The sequence below is a fragment of the Petaurus breviceps genome, unplaced genomic scaffold, assembly GCF_028583685.1.
Source record: "Petaurus breviceps papuanus isolate PSGF00001 unplaced genomic scaffold, PetGlider_PUasm1.0 140, whole genome shotgun sequence".
Lineage (NCBI taxonomy): Eukaryota > Metazoa > Chordata > Mammalia > Diprotodontia > Petauridae > Petaurus > Petaurus breviceps.
Window position 1 is genome coordinate 20,939,213 of NW_027185698.1, and position 23,193 is coordinate 20,962,405.

At 35.1% G+C, this 23,193-nt stretch overlaps 1 protein-coding gene across 1 annotated transcript in view; it reads left to right on the plus strand.

Annotated features, from left to right (window-relative positions):
• Positions 1-1,167: 1,167 nt before the first annotated feature.
• KCNIP4 (potassium voltage-gated channel interacting protein 4) overlaps positions 1,168-23,193 on the plus strand; it is a 482,165-nt gene continuing 460,139 nt past the window's right edge. Inside the window, exon 1 of the mRNA XM_069069109.1 lies at positions 1,168-1,432. The gene's annotated coding sequence lies outside the window, so the exon portion shown is untranslated. The remainder of the gene's footprint in view (positions 1,433-23,193) is intronic.

Genomic DNA, 23,193 nt, shown 5'->3' on the forward strand with positions numbered 1-23,193 from the left:
AATGGCATAATAAAGGTAGTACACATATCTTACAGGGTGTTGTGAAGATAAAACAAGGTAATCAATGAGAAACTCTTTTGAAAAGATAAAAGTTCTATACAAATATGTGAAGGCTTATTATTGTTCATTAAGGAGTGGAATGATTAAGAAACTATATGATTATGTAGCTAAAATCTCCTTTAACATAGGTAGGGGCGAAGTGAGGCAATACAGGGAACGGAACAGGTCTTATGATAAGAAAGATGGGAATAGTGGTTGTTGTTCAGTCATTTTAGACATGTCCAACACTTCAATAGGGTCCATTTGGGGTTTTCTTGGAAAAGATACCAGAGTGGTTTGTCATTTCCATATCTAGTTTATTTTGCAGATGAGGAAACTGAGACAAACTGTTAAGTGATGTGATTGGGGTCATCCAGCTAGTAAGTGTCTAAGGTTTGATTTGAACTCAGGTCTTCCTAACTCCAGACCCAGAGTTCACTCCACTGCACCACCTAAGTGCCTGGGAAAAATTACAGGGAAATTTTATTAGCTCTCAATATGAGGAAAGGCAACAACAACAAGTCTTTTTTTTTTTTTTGTTAAATTAGTTTACTCCTGTAACAAGTATATTCATGTAGCAGGCACAGTGGAGATTATAAAAGAAAGAATTCAAGGAATCAGTTCATAAGAACTTAAGGGTCCTTGCTGTGAAGAAGCTTAATCTAGATAGGGAGAAATTAGGAGATAAGACTTATACCTGGATAGAAAATTAACTGATTGCACAAAAGATAGATATGAGAGATAAAACACTTAGTAAATGCTTAGCAAGTGCCAAGCACTATAGTAAGGGCTGGCGATGCAAGAAAACAAGACGGTTGTCACTCTCAAAAATATACTTTCTGTTGAAAACACATAACACATAAAGGAAAACTGAAAATGAAAACATAAAGGAAAACTGAAAAGTTGCGGGAGCGAGTGTAGGGAGAGATTTACCTGCCCAAGACCAAATCACCTAATGTGGAACATTCTGAAAAATGAGCAGACTAAAACTGAAGCAAGCATACATGGGGCTTCTAAAATGTTGCACCTGGCCAGGTTTGCAGCCATCACGTGGTATGTAATACTGCAGGAAAGGGAGAGTAGACCAGCTGGGAAGAAGGTGATTCTTTAGCTAACTACTAATATAGAGCAGTAGGATTGATGAAAGGGAATAGGGAATGACATACATGAAGACACAGCAGAATGTGAACAAGGAAACCTGTCCTTACATGTAGGTAGGAGGCAGCTATCTATGGGACAGGATTTCAGTGATCTCAGAAAGATCATTTTTTCTATTCCCTAAACTTATGATCTAACGGCTTGTTAAAGCCCCAAATCATCACAATTTTCATTCCATTGGGCCAAACATTTTGCCTCCTCTGCAAAGTGATTTTTCCTTGAAGAAACCAACATGGTAAGTCCTAGTAAGTCCATTCACATTTTAATGTAAATGAGGTGTTTGTTTGCTTTCTTAAGAGTGAGTTGGTTTGAGTGAAAACAAAATGAAACCAGACTTCAGAGGGGTAAGTGCTACAGAATATGAGAAAGAGCACAGACACAGAGGCCAAGATGCCAAAACACGCCATGTTTAACTCACAATTTTCTCTAGAATTGGCATTGTATATATATTTAAGGGAAAGGAGAAGGAAATGTGTTAGTTTGTATGCTTATGAAAATCTCTTGGTTGTTGCAAAATCACATAGCAGAGAATGAGAAATGGGATTGGTTAGGCAAAGTTAAAGTCATTTTCTGAACTTCTTCATGCTGCATTAAATTATTAGTAATACTACTGCTGCAGAGGAGACTTGAGTGTTTAATACAACTCTGCTTTCCAAGTAGTAATTGCTGGAATTTTGAAATTTTGGTCAATAGAGAATTGTGGTGGACTGAATGTCACTCTATAAAACAGACTCTGCTTTCTTCAAGAAAGAGAGAAGTATATAAAAGGACTAGCAAACACATAGGCCTTTGAGGACATTTCTAATTTAATGAAAGCATATAAACTTAACAAAATTACTTCTACAAGTTAAGAATACAATTTTTAGCAGTAAACCTAAAGATGCAAGTGCATACACCTTCTTGCAAAGGATAGAATTAAAGCAGACATAATTAACTCTTCTGAAACTCCTTTGACTTTATTTGTTACATGACCTACGAGTTTTCGTCCTTGAGTCATCGACCTGTTTTTTTTAAAGCAAAATTAAAAAATTTTTAAAGCAAAAGCAAGAAACAAGAGGTAATTGGGCCAATAATCTGGAAGACAGGAAGAGTGTCTTATGGCCTGGCTGTTGACTTGATCTCAAGAGAGAACCAGGGTATGATGTGATCTCAATTGACAAAAAACCAGAGTGAAAATGAACATAAATTCTATATGTCTTTCCTGTAGCCTCTCTACTACTTTTGGCCTAGTTAGGTCATTTATAAGAAGAAAAAAATTACCCCCTCCCCTCCTAAGTTTCATGGATACAGCTCTTTAGTTGTGCCTCTTCTGCCTCTAAATGTTGGAGGGAAATTATCACTATCACCATGTACAATGTAAATGCTATGAGAGATCTAATAGTCATAATCTTAGTAGTGGTTTAAGGACAGCCCAGTTTAGAATTTTTGGTTCCTGACCTGAAAGATGAGAAATTGTCTGCTCAGTCACATGGTGCATCATTGCAACCCTTTCAGAGATCTCTGTTTCTAATGTAAGGGTTCTTAACCTTTTTAGAGTCATGGACAGACTTCTCTGGCAATCTGGTGAAGATTATGGACTTCTCAGAATAGTGTGTTCTTTTTCTTTCAATGAATAAAGGAGATACTAAATTTAAATGAGTTTAGTGAAAATGAAGGTTGCTTTTTTTTCCTCATCAAGTTCAGATTCCCTGAAATCTATCCATGGATCCATGAACCAAAGTTAAGAAAGCCCGTTCTACTGTAAGGTGGGGGAGGGTTTCTATTTTTATCCCCCCCCTCCAAAAGAACTAAACAAGACCAAAACATTACAAAGTAAAACCAAATAATTCTATTCAGAGCCTCTTATGAAAGTAGCTTGGAGTTCCCTTCATAGGCAATCAATAGCATAAGTAGTTTCCTTGGGCAAAGGTCTAAAATGACAGTTTTTACTTGCAGTGATTTACTGGAAAATCTGTACCAGAGAGGTTATAGTCACAAAGTAAAACGGAATAGAGGAAAGAATGTTGGGTAAAGCAGCAATAGAACTAGATTTTTGTCCTGATTTTTTTCCCTGATTGAGTGTTCCTTAGGCAGTTGATTTCATTTTTGTGGAATTCTGTTTACTCATTTACAAAATCAGGAAATTGGACAATATTCTCTCTGAAGTCTCTTCTTGTTCTACCATTCGATATGTTATTATACTTCTTTTAGTACCTTGTTACAGCCAGGAATGATGTGGTAAGAATCTGGAATAAGATGGAGAAGAACTCCTAGAGACATTTAGAAGTAAGATTTTGTAGGAATTGGTGGTACCTGACTGGATTTTGAAGGTGAATTAGAAATCAAAGATAACTTCAGGAATGGGAGCATAGGGCACAGATGCAGAAGTAATATAACTGACAGTAATGGAAAAACTGAAAAAAGCCACCTATGTAGGGGGGAAATGACAAGTTCAACTTTAGGCCAGTTAAGTTTTAAATGTGGGCTGGACATCCAGGTGGAGATGACATGTAGTCAGGTGGAATATCAAATGATAAAAGAATGTCAGTCACCTGAAAGAAGGATGCTAGCTAAGGAAGCTGGCATCAAGAAGTCCAACAGAAATAAAAGAAATAACTGCATAAAGTTTGATGGTGCTGAAGAGCTGGGTAATAGGGGTGGCAGCACTGAGTGAAAGCAAAGATTTTCATGAATATGCTTCAGACCTCCAGGGAAGGTACTTAAAAGAAAGTTTGACTCCTGGCAGACCATCAACATTGCTGGCCATGCCACGTATGCCTATTTCTTCTTGTGACTGAGGACTATCAATCACAGAGCTCTTACACATAAGTAGCACTTAACGAATGACAATAGATGGAGAAATGACTGTGTGTGTGATTGAGTAATTCCAGAACTGTTTGGATTTTGACAGCTGTATTTAGTTGACCTAGATTAGGCATAGGCCCAAATAAGAGGTCAAACACACTGATTCATAAATCCTTCATGAGAACACAGTCTTTTTCTTCCTAGAAGACTTCTTTCTAGCAATTTCTAATACAGAGGTGTTTTTCACTTTTAGAGGAAGGAAACTTCATCTGAATTTCAGGTAATAAATAAATAATATTCAGCTGAATAAGGTAAGAAATCATAATATTCAGCTAATCTAGGTAAGAAAGAGCCTCAGAAGTACTATGTAGTGATCTGAATAGGGGATGTCAAATTTTATCAAGACTACCTATCAATGGCATCTAGATAAAGAAAGAAAATTCTTTCACTATCATGTAAGTGAAAATGAATATTCAATTCTAGGACCCAAATAATATCCTATGTGTGAAAATCATATTGATGTAACAGGAGTTTATGAATGGGATTCCTTGATATAGAGCTTTGTAACTATAAAAGTTATAAAATGTTCCAAAGAATTCAAAGCCCTTCCAAAGGACTTTGATTTAGTCCTTTAGAGGTCCTGTGTGCGGCAGATGGAAAGCGTTATTCTCCTTGCACATATGACATAAAGTCTGAGACTGAGAGGTCAAGTGATATGTGGGCCCCACCACTAGTCCACTGGGACAGAACCCAGGCCTGCTGCCTTCCAGGAAGTTCTAATATCTCCACCAGACTCTGTTGAAAACTATTCTTAAAAAGAAGCTTGGTATGAAGTATTTACAGAAAAAGGCATCAGTTTAACAGCCAAAGGCAGATGTTTTCAATTTAAATTACTTTTATCTACCTGACTTGTGAGTTTTATAAGGGTCATGTCTCATTATTGATTTAAATTACATGGATTTCCTTTTTTGGCAAGTGCCCTTTTTCTTTGTAATGAAGGACATGGATTGTGTTAAAATTGTCCATGTTTCCTCTAGACTTTGTAATGTCAATAACATGCTATCATTTGGTTCTATAATGTTTCATTTTCTTGGAGAGGTTCCTTTGCTCCATAGAAGTGTTAAATAAGATGTTCAGTAAGTGAACCCTGCCCCCACTTCCACTATATCCAAAGCCCTGTCACACTGTCTACCTGCATCATAACAGGGGTCTCTTTTGGTTTAGGTATAGAATGAACTACCATCAGTTTGGGCCAAAGTCTTAATGTCATCAAAGGATTTTATACCTGAAAGAGAATAGGAAAATATTGTAAGCATAGATCATTAAAATTTAGCCTAACAGACAAATGTTTTTTGTTGGATAAGATTACTTATTTGGAGGTTCTTGATCTATGTGTGTAAATATATTTTCAAATATTTTGTATCTATTCCAATACAATTGGTTTCCTTTGAAATCTTATGTGTTCTATTTTATCCATTATTTAAAAAGTATAATTTAAAAGGGTCCTGACACCAAAAAGAGATGAAGAATCTCTGATTGGTCTTTTCAAGAATTTAAATGTTCTTTCTAATGTTAAAAATATCTTATTTTATTTTATACATGTCTATATTTCATTTCTATGGCAGGCAACACTAGAATTTTTTAAAGTTAATGAATGCTTTATGGAACATTTGATATTGATGTCTGTACTTTCCCAGTAGAATCAAATCAGCCTTGTTTTGAGGCTAAAATAGTGAAAATTCTAGGTCTATGGCATGCATGCCTGGAGTCCTGCAGTGCTTACCAAGGACTGTAAAGATTAAGTCTCCACTGGAGTGTAATATATACTGATTTTCTTTTTGGCAGAAGGAAGCTTCACATCTGAATAAAAAGGGAAAATATTGTGCTAGCTTAGCAAAGGTGTTTTGTACTCTTCAGAATTCTCAAATTCTGTGAAAAATGTGTTCTTTCTTATTGTTAGCAAGTATCTTTTGTAGAGCTTTTAATGAAATATATATTTTGACAGTGCTGTAGTATAGTCCCAAGTAAGATTGTAGCTGTCTGGAAGCTTTTATGACCACCTGTGGTTTTTCAGTAAAGTCTTTATAAAAGGAAAAAAAAGAAATTGAATGCTTCAACTTTTCTGAAGATGTTTATGACTCTCCTTGTGTCTCTAGGAAATTTATCAGTTATGTAAGATCTCTCTTTTTAAAAAGTCTAAAAGAATATCAAGAAATCACCCTGTCATTTAAAAAAATGTTCAAAAGTGAGCATTGTAACAATACAGTACTTCTCTTGCTTGATGACTGTTAAAAAAAATAACTCTAATGTAGAATGATTAAATTATCAAAATTGATTTTGGTGCTCCTGTCAGAAAAATACCTTGATCCTGGAATTATATTATATTATAAATATAATTATGTCATATAAATAATAAATATAAATTGCATTAGACATTATAAATTAAACTATAGCCCTTGTTATGTTTCCTGTAATATGTGTGATCAATTTTTTTTCATTTCTAAAACATTTAACATTTTATTAAAATTTAAATCTTTTAATCTAGTTTGAGTAAAGGGATTTGTGTACATATCAAACATATTCTGAGAATTTTATCATATGTGTATCGCTTTTTCTTTATATCCACTTTCAGATTCATAGTGTCTCTTGATGGGGGTGAAGTATGAACTGGGGGCATATTGAGATCATGGCTGAACCCTGAATCAGTGTTATTTTCTTCCTAAGAATGTCTGAGACAATTAAACCCATGACCAAAAAGCATTTAATCAGGCCATGAAGCAACATGAATATCATCTGGGAAATGAATCAAGTACTATCAGCAATTTTCAGAAGGAGTGGCAAATTTCTTTTACCTCCAGGAAAGCTTTCATCCATTTTCCCTCCCATCCTTTTAGTTCTTCAGTATAGCTGCATGGCACAGGCACTTTGTACTCATAAGGGGTAGATATTGTGCAGTATGGTAGACTTCTTTGAATCTTTCCAGAGAGTCAATTGGGTAAGACTTTAGGCACCATCTTTATGATCTGGACACATGGTTCAGCTATGACTGCTGTATCATGTGGACCTCTTCTTTATTTCTTCCCTTACCCCTATCCAGATCATAGCTTTGCTTCTTTTACTCCCCTCCTTCTAAACCTTTTAGTTCATCTACACCCGATCTGAGTCTGCTTGCTAACTTTACAATGCTACAGGTTAGTCTAGAAATGTCCCTTAATATGAATGGCTTTAAAAAAAATACACATTCATGAAAAAGATATACTACAAGAGGTGAGAAAAGTAACAAAATTCTATTTGAAAAGAGAGATGGACTGGCTTTATTTTATACTTCAGGGTCTGAAGGGAAGCCCTAAATATAGGAATGTCAACATGCTACTAGGTACAGCTTTCTACTTGACTGACCCAAGAAATATTCATCTCACTACTTTCCATTAAAGAACATGGACTGACAGATGATTAATTCAAGTTTAGATCCCTTCAGACACAATTGTCCTTAGGGGCAATCATCTCAGGTCCCAGGTATTGAGGACTCCTATACTGCTGGACAGTCAATCAAAAAGCATCTGCCACTGAGAAGTAAATCTATCCCTTCCCATAACTTCCCTATTTCTGTTGACAACACCACAATTCTTCTAATCAATAGCCTTGACTTTTTCCCTCTCTATCAACTATTATATTCAGGTAGATGCCAAGTCTAGTCAATCATCTCCAAAATCTCACATCCATCTCCTTTCTGCCCCTACAGTCATTAGTCTAGTTCAAGCCCTCAGCATTTTTCATCTGGATAATTGCAATGACTTTCCAATTAGTCCCCCTGTTTCCACTTTCTACCCTCTCTAATACATTCTCCATATTGCTACAAAATTGATATTCCTAAAACATGAATCTGACCATGGCACTCTACTAACCATTCAAAAATCTCTCATAGATCTTCAGTATTGTCTTTTGGAAAAAAGCAAATGCCTCAGCTTAATATTTCTAGCTATAAAAATCTTGTACCCACCTAACATTCCAGTATTCTTTTCTGTTTCTCTCCAGTTTAGTCAGATAGGTCTAATTTTCTTCATGCACATTCTATCACCAGGTTCCATACTTTGCTCAAGAGATCCTTTCTATGACAATGCACAATTTCCTCACTCCTACCTCATAAAATCACCAGAATCCTTTAAAGTTCCGCTCAGGTGCCACTCCACAGGTACCAGGCCACTCCTGATCTGTGAGTTATTAGCATATTTTTTCAAATTACTTTGTATAGCTTTAACTGAGTTGTCCACATATGTTCCCAATCGAAATGGAAGATTTCTGAAGGCACCAACCATTTTGGTTTTCTGTCTCTAAGTACCTTGTACAGTGAGTGCTTTGTCAGTCACTTTAACAGTCACTCAATAAATGTTTGTTGAATTGAAATTAATTTAAAAATGAAATCAAAGTTCAAATACAAGCTATCCCAAAAGTTATAGCAGAGTTTTAAGTTGCAAATTCCATATTTATAAGCACCTCAAAACACCTATTGCTGTCATCCCATGACCAAGATACTAAATGCCTTTTCCCATGTGGCGAATTCATTCCCTCCACCCCCTTAAAGCCTATCCTCATGCTCTTTTATTTTTTCCTCCAAACTTAATTCACTCAATTAAAAATTAGTTAAGGTTTAGGAAACATGCATGCAAATATGATCTTATAGGAAGGGAGCATGTTGTAGTGGATAATGTAGGAGACCCAGAGTCATGAAACTTGGATTACAGTTTGACACCTGATACTTATTAGTAAAAAGATAACTACAAGCAAATCACTTAATGTCTCTAAGCCTCAAGTTTCTGCATCTATAAAAGAGGATGTGGCTGTTCAGTTGTTTTCAGTCATATCGCTCTCTTTGTAACCCCATTTGGTGTTTTCTTAGCCAAGATACTAGAATTAGTTGCAATTTCTTTCTCCAGAAGAGGAAACTGAGGTAAGTGGGATTATGTGACTTTTCTAGGGTCACACAGCTAGTAAGAGACTGAGGCAGGATTTGAACTTAGGTCCTCTTGACTGGAGGCCCAGAACTTTATCCACTGTAACACCACACTGACCCATAAAAGAAGATATTTTATATTAAAAGATATATCTAAGAGAACAATTTTATTTCTTGTCTTTGAAGCTATTTTTAATTATCATCATCAACAACATAACTTTTTGCTAGTTCCTCCTCTTGGAAGGGTTCCAGTTTGGGTCATAAGATCATAAAACATAAAGCTTGAAGAATTTTAGGAATCATCTAGTTATGGGAGTCCTTTAACTAGAGCTAGTGTTTTAATAAACCCAGAGACTTATTTAAAAAACAACAACAAGAAAACTTGGGGTTTTCATATTTTAATATCAGTCTTTTAGTATATTTAGTTTCCTTTGTAATACTATGTATTTTCTTTTGTTCATTTCACATTATTCAGAGAAGTGGTACATAGGCTTTACTCTATTGCCAAAAGGGTTCTTGACACATCAAAACATAAGATCTGGCCCAATCCATTTATGCTACAGATGAGGAATCTGAGACCTGGAACCTGACAAATTGGCTAGGTTCATACAAGTAGTAAGTAACAGAGGAAGTAGAAATAAATAAAAATCTAGTTCTCTTTCCACAAACTGTGTCCTCTAGTCCTGTTGATTACATACAAATTGGTAAGAATGAGAAATCTAAAATTTCTACCATAAGTTCTATATACCTACTACTATACAGCTAGTTTAAACAGCTGGGTAAAAATAAAGTTCATATTCTCTCAGGTCATGTAAACAAAACAATTGTTATGCATGACTTTTGGACTTTTGATCCAGGTATGCTGGCATCATGTGAATGTAATAATGATCAAGTGATTGCTTGCCAACGATTGTAGCCATAGGCTCGTGGTTAAGTTCAAAAGCTCTGTTGACACTTCAGATGCTGCTACAGGTAGAAGCAGAATATACTTTAGGTCCTCTGCTTTCCCTCTTTGTTCCCCCTCCTTTCTGAATGGAATGATATGGTATTTGGTCAGCAACACTTGTGCCAAGCATCTTTGAGGAAGGCTATGTTGTCCCCTGGAGAAAAACCAAATGTACAATGAAATCCAATTAAGAAGATAGGGCACGGTTCCATGGAAAAGTGGTCCAGGACAGGTGGTCTGCAAATCCACAGTTCCCCATACATAAGCTTACTCTGTGCCAATTGCATGGGCTAAAGTTGTGTTAATGTAGCTCACATTTAAATTAGGTCAACAACAAAATTAATAGTCTTTCCCATCCAGTTCCTTTTTTGAAAACCATGTGGCCATAATAAAATGATTGAATTCTCAGTGATCACATTTGAAATGTGGTTTGAAAGATATTTACTATAATTGTAGATGTGGCTTCCCTACTGTAATGAAGCTGACCAGCCAACCATTTGAGGCATTTGCCATAATTAGAGCAGTTGAAGGACTGCATGTTTTGTAACTGGGGACAAGCTTAGCTAGGTATAGAGGGGATCATTACAAGGATGATTTCTAGGTAATGAATTTTTCAATCATAGCAACTCTTGAAGGCTACAGCAGGATACTAGTTTCACTAGTTGGGAAAATGCCCACACCCGTGCAATCTTAAGTATTGAAGACTCTTGATATAACTTTCTCTATACCACATCACCTATTAACTACACTTAATAGGTTACTGAGGTCCAAACTTCCAATTCAGAAATTCTGTGATTTCATAAATCACAGGTATATTGTCCCAATAGCAGAATGAGTGATGTAATAGTCACCATTCTTGATTCCTATCTTCTTTATTTTGCTCTACTTTTTGGTGTCTAGGTAAATAGCCTAACATCCCTAAATTCAATATATTGCCAATAAAATGGCGACCACCTCATGGGATTTGTTCAAGGACTAATTAATAAACCATTTAGAGAAACTTGGATGAAAGACAAAAAGAGATGAAAATTACTCATTATCTTTTCATAATTGCATTTTAAATAGTAAGAGCTGCTAGTCTGTGTGCAACCTATGAACATAGTTTTAATCATTATTACTATTTTATTTAGTTCCATTTTTATAGTCCCTTTTCCCTGAAGAGTTTTTTCCTCATTTTTGTTCTTTTTTAATGTTTTTCTTAAAATTAGTCTGCCTTCAGTCATGATTCATGTTCATGTTATATGACTATGATTTCCATTCTCAGATTCCCTGAATTCTTGTTTTCTGAAAACAACTTATTAACATTTTTCCATATCTGTCCTTCCAAATCATCTAGTAAAGTCAATGCTCCTGGAAGTTAAAATTTTTGATTATATGATCAACTTATTTGTAGACACTCATTAGAATATAGTGATAATTTTCCTTTTATCTGCAACAAAAATGTTTTTATTTATCTAAAAATATTCCATCCTGTTCCTGCCTATCCCATTATTTTGAACATCTCTAAGGGAAAAGCTCTGTAAACTTTTGAGTACATTTAAGGACCAATTCTCCCCCACTAGGAAGATGATAAAAAGTTTATATCTCCACCATCTGTAGCAAAGCATATTCAGAGAGTCACTCTACTTTTCCATTTTTTGCAATTCCTTCATCTCTTGCTTGAAAGGTTACTTTAGCACTTTCTGGATCAGATTTGTGAACCTTTTATGAATATTTTCCTTCTTTTCATGGATATAAACTTGTATATGGCACCTCTCATTTTTTTCTCTGCTGCACATTGGTGGGAATGTGTTCACTTGTCAATGCAAAAATAAAAATGAAGTTCCTAATAAAATCACAGTAATGCTTGAAGTTCCAAAATGTATACATGGGATACACACACATACATACATAAGTATATATATATGTATATATATATGCATACACTCATATACACATATACTGTATATGTGTATACATTCATATAGAATATATGTATGTGTGTATATATATACATATATATATGTCTGTATGTAAGTTTTTATATATCAGTATATATTTGAACATTCACAAACAGTCTTAGGTGTACATCTTACTAATGCATTTGAACCAGAGGAGGGCTATATTCTAATTAGTTCAAATAATCTCAAACTTGAGTATTCCATGACAGATCAAAAAAGATATATTTAGAATCAGAATCAGTTGAAATTGAAGTGGAATTAATATTCCCTGGCTCAGCTTGATAAAATAAAATGAAGTACAGTGACAGTTTCTTCTCTGTGGGATTCGCATGTTTGTATTCAATATTATAAGTAGAATCAATCAATATCTGATACATGGTTCTTTCTACATTCCTTTCCTCTACTAGCATAGTCTTAGAATATGTATAAATGTGATAAAGCACAGAAGTGAATATTTTATTGTTCAGAAAAGACAAGGAATATATTATTGGTAAAATTATTAAATATATATATATATATATACACACATCACTCACTGGTAACATTTTTTAGGGAAATTGAAGGAGTTGTGAAGAGGAGCACTTTTACTGCTTATTCAACAATGACTAACATTTATATGTGTATTTCTTATGTGCCAGGCACTGTGCTTTCCATTTATTATCTCATTTGATCTTCATCTTAGCACTCAACTTTAACAACTTTAACTTGAATTTTGCAGATGGGGAAACTGAGACAAAGAAAGGTTAAGTGACTTGCCTAGGACCACATTTAGCAAGTATTTGAGGCCAGATTTGTACTCCAGTCTTCCTGATTATAGACCCAGCAGTATGCATGCCACTGTGCTTGTTCAACTGGAATTCTATCATTTCCTAAAACTCTGATGTAGTAGAGAGAGACAAAGGACTGATGAAATAAATCTTTAAAGCAGTGATGTGGAACTCAAATAGAAATAGGGTTCACTAATCTCTACCCAATGATCCCTATGGGCTGCATATTGACTTAGTTTTAAAGTGTAATATTATCTATGATTTAGAGTATTATTTATTTTGTTAGATACTTCCTTAGGGAAGAAAGATCTTTCCCTCTATGGCAGGGGTGGTGAATCTGTAGTCTCAAGGCCACATGTGGTCCTTTAGGTCATCAAGTGCAGATCTTTGACTGAGTCCAAGTTAAGGGGATTTGTTCAGTGAAGTTTGGATTCATTCATAGTGCTGCAAATGAGGACCTAGAGGGCCACATGTAATTTCAAGATTGCAGGTTCCCCACCACTGCCTATGTTCTCCTGAAACTCACCTTCACCAGTCTTGAATTTGAAGCCATGGAAAATTGTCAAAGTGTTCCCCCTCACCATCAGCCCATCTCCATTGTCCATCTCTTGGACAGTTCCACATTTGCTTCTAATCCCATCCTTCTTGGTAAAGTGGACTTCACTAACCTATGTACCTAGTATGGAATCCAGGCTCTTTCCTCTCAGGAAGGCAGGTTTCCCAGAATCACATACTCTAGGCTACTGTGATCAACTTGAATAGGCTTTATTCTCCTTTGCTGCCCAGTAATGGGACAGAACCCTCTAGCAGGCTGTTTATTCCTCCTACCAGCTGATCCCCAGGTTCATAGTCCAACCTCTTCCCTTGAGTCTATTGCTTCCTAACTTCTAAATTTCATAATAAGAAAAAAGATACATCAACTAATCTTTTATGTCCGAATATTTAGGTTGGAGTCATCACCCAAAAATCTTTCTCATCTTGTTCCCTCCACTTTAAACATCAGTTCCTTCTCTCTACACCCCAACATAACTAACTTTGACTCCTTTCCTTCAAGAAGCTTTTTAGCAATATCCTCACTCTAGCTAACATTGCCCCTGCTCTGGCTTTACTTTCCCCCTTTCCCAATCTTGATCCTGTAGTTAACCAGTTCAACTACATACTGTCCTCTGTGCTTGAATCCTTTGCCTCTTTGTGTTGTTGCTAACTGTGCCTTGACAAAGGCCAGTCCTAAATAAATCCCTTCTACCATCCATCTTCTCTCTCTTTACTTGTGTAATACTGAATGGTGTTAAAGGGAGTGACAAGTCTGGGCTGCATGGATTCACTACAAATTCACCTAAACTCAATGGGGCCCTGAGTAGAGCAGGAGAATATTTTTAAGAATTTTTTTTAAGTTTGCTTTCTATAGATTCTTTACAAAGATTGCTTGAAACCATATATATTACCCCTCCCCACCTCCATCTCAGCAGACTACCTTGTCATAGATTTTTGATAAAAGAGATGACATTTTGGGATTTCTCTCCTCCCCTATGAGATATCCCTTCAACATTATCCCTCGTTCTCTTCTCCTTTGCCTCAGACTATCATGAAGGGGTAGCTATTCTGGTAAGCAAGACTAGTCACTATATTCACTTCCTTGATTCCCTTATGTAATCTCATTTAACAGCTTATCTCTCAGCTCATTCCACTCTCTTGCAACTTTTCACTCTTCCTTTCATAATTTTCTCTTTCCTTGAAGCCTACAAACAAACCCAAGTATTCAACATATTTATCCTTCACTTGATGCTTACCTTCAAGCTATCATTGAAGTTTGGCCTGTCACTAAAAGTGTTTGATAAATGAGTCAATTCCACAGCAATTCATGTTCTGCCTTTTCTGGGACCTTGTTCAAAGAATTATTTCCTCTTCCTTGTCTCCTCAGACTCTGCCACTTCAGTGACTATATTTCCTTCACCCACCAACATGTTTAAATCTCCCTATTTTTAAAAATAACATTGTTCCCTTAACTCTTTTATTCAACCCTGAGCTGTTGCCCAATATCTTTCCCTGAAAGAATTCTATAAATAGCAGCCTATATTTTCTTTCTCTCCTTACTTAGCACTGTAAGTACATTGAAATATGCCTTCCATTTGTACCATTCTCCTGAAGAAGTTGTCTCAAATGAGTCACTAATAATTTCCTTACAGTCAAAGTGAGTGGCCTTATGTAGCATGGGTTTGGCATTGATGCTTCCCCTGAATTCTTCTCCAGTGAGATTACATCTGTAAAGCACTTTGCAAAATTTAACATGCTACACAAAGTCTATTATTTCTCCACATTATATTTGGCTCTCTTTGGCATACTTGTAGTCCCAGTGGCAGGTTAAGATGCCATAGGTTCTCAGTGGGAGATGGCCATGTTGCTACTATTCTCTTTCAGGGTCCTAGGAGTAACCATAGTTTGAGGATAAATTTATAGTTGATCTCTTTGGATAAAATCAACTTTTCATCATAACTTCACAAACTCTTTTGTTATGTATCACTCTAATGTACTTGTCATATATGAGAGTAAGTTGTGTTTCCCCAATAAACCTTATGAATTTATAAGTTCTGTGAGAGCAGAGACTACATTTTGCCTAAATTTCTTTGTCTCCTTTGTTACTTAGTTCTACAATATCATTAACAATGACGTTATTACTATTAATTATTATTATTCAATTCTGTGAAATATATAATGCATTTAATGTATAGACATTATCTAATAATGACATCATAATAATGCAAAGTATCAAGTAATGTACAAGTAGGTAGAACAGTGGATAGAGTGCTGAACCTAGAGTCAGGAAAACCTGAGTTCAAATTCGGCCTCTGATGCTTACTGGCTCCATGACTCTGAACATGCCACTTAACCTCCATTTGCCTCAGTTTCCTCATTGGTAAAACAGGGATGATAATTCCCCTAGCCTGTAGAGTTAGTGTAAGGATCAAATGTGACAATAATTGTAAAACTTAGCACAGTACCTCGCACATAGGGTATGCTATATAAATGTTAGCCATCATTATATTATTTCTTTTGATTGGTCAGTACAATGTGTGAAACTCTTCATAGACTTAGTAAATGATTGTTGAATGAATAAATAATTTTAACTGTAACTTGGACAGCTCCACCAAGGTTCCACAATTTATGAGAGCCTGGTTCAGTAGCAAAATCTGATCAACATTTGATGCAATGATAGAGTGGTCTCTATAAGCCATCCATTTGCCCCTAACAATCAATTCAAAAGATTGTTTTTCATTAAAATGTTTTATTTTGTATGTCTGTAGTGATAAAGCCTAAACTCTTTGTTTTATTTGTAAGAAATAATGTGTTTCATTCATTTTCATTTTTTTCCAGTTAGGCATAATTCCAGTACCTAATTTCTATCCAAATACCTTTTATCACATATCTCCTTTTTGTATAATGGAACTAAATATCATAAGTATCATTAGTAATTAGTAATAGCTAGGATTTAAATAATAATCTAAGATTTTTAAAGAGTTTTACAAATAAAAGGTGATTTTTGTCCTCACCATAACTCTGGGAAGTAGAAACTATTTTTCATAGGAAACGGAGGCATGCAGTTTTAAAAGACTTCCCAGGGGGTCACATAGCTAACAAGTATCTAAGGGCTTATTAGAACTCACATCTTCCTGACTCCTGGTTCAACACTAAATCTATTGAGTATTTGAAATATCTTTTTGAAATTATTCAAAAGTATTCAATGATCAAAATTATGTTTCTCCACTGAGTCATTGTATTCAGTGAAGGTATTTTCATTCATTCATACATAATGATTATAATGATAGTCACCTCCTGTGACCAGGACATATATGATGAGAATTTACATTATTGAAATATAACCTTAGTTGAAAATGTATATGTGAGCTTGCCTAGGAAAAAGTCCAAGAGTGATATTCTAAGCCTATGAAAGGTTCACAGCACACAGGGATTCATTATACCTAGCAATTCACCAACCACAATAAATCAAAACATCCTGTCACATAGCAAGGCATCAGTGGTAAATAGCAGGTAATTTCACCCTATTGGAGAAAACATTATTAACTAGATCATATTCTTTATGTGTGCCCTTGTCTATCAGCACCCTTTCTTTCTTCCCTTGATTGAGAGTGTGCTCTTATCTATGACTCGACCTTGGGCACATATTGGAAAAGTCAGTCATCTATGCCAAGTGGGTTGAACATAAAAGAAAAATGGAGCTGGAAATCAACAGGTTATTGATGCTATTGAAACCCCAAGGGTCTTACTCTCCCTTTCCAAAAGATTTCTCAGATATATCATATCAAATGAGTGGTACCTATTTTCATTTCCCACAGATGGGATATGATGAATAGATGATTAATGCCCTTTGATCTACCTGGAAATTCTCATTAGATTAAATCAAAGTATTTACATAATCAAATCCAAATGAATCCTGCCTCTGAAAATTAGGAAAAAAAGGTTAAGAAAATTTGTTTTTTATCAGTGATCTAATTGTTCAATCAAAAATTTTATTTGTGTATGTCAAAACATAACTTTACAAATTAACTTTAATGCAATGTTTGACACATTCACACTCATACACTATGCTCTAAAGGCCTTGATCCTATGCTGGCGGATTTTGTCATCAGCAATTGATCAGTAAGTATTTATTGGGCATTTCAGTCTCTTCTGTGCTGGATACTATAGTGGATTAAATAGTAGATAGTCTGGGACCTACAATCAAGCAGGTTACAGTCTGGTCAGTGAATGTGATGAAAATCAATTATATTCAAAATGTTTGTGCTTATTTGCATGATGAGTCATACTTCCAACATAAAATTTTGTACAGAGTAAATTAGAGGAGGAAAAATAAGTTCAAAACCTTGTAAGTGAATCTAATAGACAAGGAGAGAGTCAAGTAGGGAAAGAACTCCTACCTTTACCTTAGTCAGAGCATGTATTTCTGAACTATTAGGCTAATGGGAACTTTTATCTAGAGTAATAATTGGGTTAGTGAAAACAATTAACCAGTTACTAAAAAACAGAGTGCAGTTGGGTATAAGATATGTAAAGAAGCTTGACAGAACAAGGCCAGAGTTGAGGTTATAAAATTCTACCAGGGGACTGAAAACAAAGAAGATAAAGCAATCAAATATGTAATCCGGTAGCTATAATTACTAGTTTTTATCTAAGGTCTCATCATAATAACTCACTTATGTGTTAATAGAATGAATTCACTTTTACTTATTTGATTATGAATAAGCAGTCTTACATTGATGTATTACAAGAAGTTCAAGTACAGATTATAATATCTGTATTTGAAAAGCTAGGCTCTTGGTCAATCATTGATATCTGGCACAATCTTTGAATTTTTTGTCAGTAGCCCAGGGGGAAAGAGAAAATTCTTAAAATAGATGTTAAATCTCAAATATGTTTTATCCATCTTAAAATGGTTTATTATTAAAAACAATAACAGGGGGGAGACTAGAGAGGTGCAGGGGAGCACCAGCCCTGAGTCAGAAGGACCTGAGTTCAAATCTTACCTCAGACACTTAACACTTACTAGCTGTGTGACCTTGGGCAACTCACTTAACCCCAATTGCCCTGCCTTCCCCCCTCCAAAAAAAAAAGAAAACCCACCAATAATATAATAATGATATTAAGTGACATTTTTATAGCACATATAACACGTATAAATATATGACTTATTTTTGTTATAAATATATATCACATGTATTTATATATGTGCCAAGAACTCCACCAAGTTCTTTGCAATTATTTTCTAATTTGATGCTTTCAACAACAGGGAGGTATGTGCTATTATAATCCTCCTCTCACAAATGAGGAAACTAAGGCAAACAGAGGTTGACCCCTCATTTTTGAGTATATCTTCCAGTCTTCCCTTTCCCTGTCACACAGCTTAGTCCCTTGAATTTAGCCATCCCATTTAATAAAGGAAAACAACTAAGCAAAAACTGTGAATACATGTGTCAGTGTATGCAACATTCAGCCCCTGTAGTCTCTCACTACTCTGTTGAGAGGAGGAAGTATGCTTCATTTTCTGTTTTCCAGTGCTATCAATGGTTTTAAAATTAATCATTCCTTTATTTCCTTGTAGTCATGCTTTTATATGTATTGTTGTAGTTACTATGCATACCATTCTTCTAACTTTGCTCATTTCCCTGTGAATTCTAAAAAGTTTTATGCATTTTTTCTGATTTCCTGATATTGTAGTTTTAATGAATCCTATTACATTCACATGCTTCATTTTCTCCAGGCACTCATTCTGAAATTAATGGGCACACTCTTAGTTAATTGTACTTTTCTACCACCAAAAAACACCACCACTACCAACACCAACATGCTATGAACAGTTTAATATATAGGGCCTTTATTTATATTTTTTATCTACTTAGGATCACTGAATCAAAGAGTATGACCAATTTAAACAATTTTCTTATATAACAAGGATCATTGGACTAAAAATATCCATTGTCTCTTTCTCATAGCTCATATACTCAAAACCCTTGTTTAGGGTCAAATAGGAACCAATTAAGGACTATTGATCACATGTGTCCTTTAGTAAGGGGTCAGACCATGTTGAAGAAGAGGAACAGGAAGAAAGAGGAGGAGGAGGAGGCCTTCATATAACTTTTTGAGGTTTTCAAAGCACTTTACAATTATCTTATTTTTGTCCTTACATTAACTTTTGGAGTAAGGTGCTATTATTACATGAGATGATAAAGCTAAGGCAGAAACAGGTTAGCTGATTTTCCCAGGGTCCTCCAGCTAATAAATGCCTGAAGTCATTTTTAAAATCAGGGGATTCCTGACTCCAGATTCAGTGCTCCATCCATTGAGCCACTTAATTGCAGATGATCACCTTTGTTATAAATGCATAATTACATATAATTACAAGTATTTATCTAGAATACTTGAAACATTTTGTAGCTAAACACAGAAGAATATATTAGTATACTTGTCTTAACATAGACTCTCCAAAAATTACTGTTTAAGTTTTAGATCATCTTTGCCAGTTTTCAAGGAATAAGAAAAACCTCAGAAGTGTTCTAATTTGGACTAATTATTTGTTGCATGTTTTATAACTTCATTTATAGTTATTGATTATTCCTTTGAAAACTGCTTTTTTAATGTTCTCTAACCATTTATCTACAGTTCTTTGTCAAATATTTAAGTAACCTAAATGCATCTGTATTTTATATGTATAAATATCTAAATAGTATATATTTTATTATATATGAAATATAATATATATGTAATATACAAATATATAGATATATAAAATACAACACATGTGTTGTATGTACATATGTGTATTGTGTGTATATACATACATGTGTATATATTTATATACACCCATACACATATGTATATGGGTAAGTCTGACTTTTATCAGTTTTATTTGATGCAAAGATCATAATCCTTTTCAACAGCATCTCTTCCACCCGCATTGATTTTGTTCATGCAAAATCTTTTTTTTTTAATGTATATAATTGCAATTGTTTATTTCATCCTTTATGACTACTTCTATCCTTTTTTTGGTCACATAATTCTCGCCTCAGACACAGGTGACAAAGTTATTTCCTCTAACTTCTTATTCACCTTTTATAAACAGGTCCCATATTCATGTTGAGATGCTCATTCTAAGCCTCTTTCTGCCAAATTGCTTTCTAGTTTTACAGTTGTTTCCAGTTCTTGTCAAAATAGGACTCCTCTGGGGGGGCTAGGTGGCACAGTGAGTAAAGCGCTGGCCCTTGAGTCAAGAAGACCCAAGTCTGGTTCCAGCCTCAGACACTTACCACCCACACATACACACAAAGAAAAAACTAGCCATGTAACCTTGAGCAAGTTACTTAACCCCAACTGCCCTCCAAAAAAAAGCGAATAAATAAATAAAATTAAAATTAAAATACAAAAAATAGGACTCCTCCCTTTCTTGTATTTGGTGTTCTTGGATTTATCAAATACTAGACTATACCTTTTAGTTTCAATATCTTGTTTGTTCACTGTATTCCACTGATGTATTTTTCAGTTTTGTAACCAAAGCCAAATCATTTTGACCATTGCTGCTTTATAATACTTTGAAGATTGCTAATGCTCTGTCCCTTTCATTGCTAGTTTTCTCATTATTTTCCTTGAGGTCTGAGACATTTTGCTTCTCCAAACAAATTATATCATTATTTCATCTCAAATACTTCCATAAAGTTACAGTCTTGACCCTTGAAGGGAAATGGGAAATAATCACAAGAAATAATTAGAGAATGATGGAATATATGATCCCAGACTAAATTATGTTAGCATTGCAGAAGATAAGAAATGGGAAAGGTTATTTTTGAATATGGTGTTCAAAAGAAGTCCCATAAGACAGGTAGAACTGAGTTAGACCTCCAGAATGGGGAAAAAAAGTGTGGGAATCTTCAGGAAGAACTTTTTCTATCAAGTGCACTTTTGCTACTCAGATAATGTTTGTGCCCTAGGCAAGGTTGAATATTTGCTGTCAGACAATTGGAAAAGTTGTGTTAATTCTTCATTACCATGATTGTGTTTCCTTGTAAGAGGATTGGTGGTAGTGGCCTCCACTCATTAAATTTGCCTTCATACCAAAGAATTTCTGCCTCACTTTTGGCCTCATCTTAAGATAGGTGATGATGATTGATATTTTTGCAAGATACTCAGTGCTACTGAGAGTGTGAGGTAGTCCTGTATTGAGGGCTGATTATGAAACTGTTCCTGTTCTTATTTTTATGTTTGATCAGCCTAAAGAATTTCAATTAGTTCCTATCTAAACATTTTTAGATAGCCCCAAAGCTCTGAGCATTTTTATGTCCCAATCTAGGTATTTTTGCCAAAATTGCAATATGTAAGCAATCTATCAGCTGTCAAGTTACAACACTGGTGACCAGCAAGTCAGAAAATTAACAATCTGTTTAAGGAACTCTCCCAGCCTGGGGGCATGTGTGTTTGGTAGATCATCTTAAATTCTGTTATGAAAAATTTACTGACCTAATGGATGAGCCCAGAAACTGCAAAGCCCAAACCATATGCTTCACAGCACAGAAAGCATTCTTTACTATGGCACAGACTATCTTTTTTGTGGATAATTACACAGCTTTTAAAGAAGTAACATCTTAAGAGTAAATCTGTAAAAATTGGAATGTTTGCACAATGAAAAAACCTTAATACTGTTTATTTGTCCAAAGTTTAGAGGAACTGTGACCTTTATCTACAACATCCTGACCTCTAGGTCACAGAATCCCCTTATTCAAAGCAGAATTCAGGTTCCATATTCTTCTATGCAAGGTCTGCTGTATCTCCCTTTTAAAATTCTTTCTTCTTGTCCTTCTCCTCCTTCTTTTCTCTCCCACTAACTCTCTGTGTCTGTGTGTCTCTCTCTGTGCCTGTCTGTCTCTCTATTTATTTACACTCCCGTTAAAAAGTAAACTCCTGTCTAAAAGTGGATTAGGCTTTGAGTACTGTTAGGTTCATCCCTTTTGAAGGTTTCAAGCAGATTCTGGGCACTTCTGAGTACCTGATCCTGAGAATCCTTTTTACATTCTAGTTGTATGAGACCCCTGGGGAGATCCTCTCTAACTCCCAACTTTTGTGATGCTGCTAAGGCAGGGAGTGTTTCATTTCTCTCTTGGTATCCCCTTTATAGCAGAGTTCCCTGTAGGTATTTAATAAACATTTGTTGAATTGAATTGAAATTCATACATGATTTTCCCCAAAATCTCAATTGGTTCATAGACTCCATTTGGATTACCAAATGGCAGATCAAGAATCTTTATGCTCAGGGCAAGTACAATAGAGCAAAATAAGCAGCATGAAACCCTAAAGTATGTCCACAGTTGAATGGGTTTGGGGAGTGTGAGGGAGACACTGCCAAATGAAGGTGGCAAAAGAAAGATGGGGCTAAGAGGCTGTAAGCTAGGTGCTAAATTTTGTTTAACACTGTCCTACTTAGAGGGCCCCAAATTTATCCATTAAATCACTTATTGAATAAATTTTTATCAAATTTCCTTAATGTACAAGATACTATGCTACAAAGCAAGAAAAAAGAAGCAGATTTGACCTAGAAATTGTCACATGACTATCTAAATATATGCAATGTGTTTTGTAATTATATAATGTTACATAAATGTAAATCATTATAAATATTTTCCTGGAAAACATCTTCCTGGTAGATGGAGATACTGTATTAAACAGTCCTTTTGCTATATATTCTATTTTTTATTATTTCAATTCACAATCATTCATTTTTATTCCCTTCTATCTTCCTAACCTACTGAAGAAAGAGTGAGGAGGGTGGGAAGTAAGTATTGTGGGGAGCAGAAAAAGGGAGTAAGAGATGAATAGAGGGAGAAATACAAAATCTCTGTATCACATAAGTACAGACCAAACATTAACAATTTCTCATATTGGTTACATTAAAAAATGTGTTTCTTCTTCTGTATATTAGCCTATTACCTCTCATGAAGTGAGAGCTGTTCTTCATCAGTCGTCTGGAATCAGGATTGATTAGAATTCTTAAGTCTTTCAAAATTGTTCGTTTTTACAATACTAATGTTATAGTATAACTTTTTTTTTGGA